This window comes from Neopelma chrysocephalum, unplaced genomic scaffold, assembly GCF_003984885.1.
Source record: "Neopelma chrysocephalum unplaced genomic scaffold, ASM398488v2 Primary Assembly neopelma1_64731, whole genome shotgun sequence".
Lineage (NCBI taxonomy): Eukaryota > Metazoa > Chordata > Aves > Passeriformes > Pipridae > Neopelma > Neopelma chrysocephalum.
This window is the reverse complement of record NW_020907028.1, coordinates 1-545: the sequence shown is the minus strand read 5'-3', so window position 1 is coordinate 545 and position 545 is coordinate 1. Positions and strand designations below refer to the sequence as shown.

General features: G+C 65.3%; 1 non-coding gene across 1 annotated transcript; it reads left to right on the top strand.

Annotated features, from left to right (window-relative positions):
- Nucleotides 1–114: 114 nt before the first annotated feature.
- Nucleotides 115–197, top strand: LOC113979277. Its single transcript, XR_003537822.1, has one exon. It is a non-coding gene; the product is annotated as a small nucleolar RNA SNORD103/SNORD85 (small nucleolar RNA).
- Nucleotides 198–545: the final 348 nt, after the last annotated feature.

Below are 545 nucleotides of genomic sequence, written 5' to 3'. Positions count from 1 at the left end.
CCATTTGGCCTTACATCCAGCTGGCTGCCCCCATCAGTCCCTGTGCCCCACTGCCCCAGCCCTGCCCTGGCAGCACACCCAGCACTGGTGGCAGGGCCCTGGCGGGTCCCCGGCCCTGGCAATGATGACACTCTTGCCCTCTCTGAGCAGCTGTGGCTGATGAGAGCAGTTCTAGCGCTCTGTGGGGCTGAGCCAGAGCTGCCCAGACCCGCTGGCCCCGGCCCTGTGGGCTGCCAGCCCTGCCTGTGCCAGTGTCCCTTCGGGAGGGCTGTGGGGTGACACCGCGCCGCTGCCCCTGTGAGCCCACCCCACCAACCAGATCCTCTGCTGCTCACTTGGAAATGGGTTTGGATGGGAAACTTGACAGAATCCCAGAGTCCTTGAGATTGGAAAAGCCCTCCCAGCCCATGGAGTCCCCCCTGTGCCCAGTCTCCACCTTGTCCCCCAGCCCAGAGCTCTGAGTGCCACAGCCAGGCCTTCCTTGGGCACCTTCAAGGGTGGGGACTCCAAACCTCCCTGGGCAGCCCCTGCCAAGGCCTGACCAC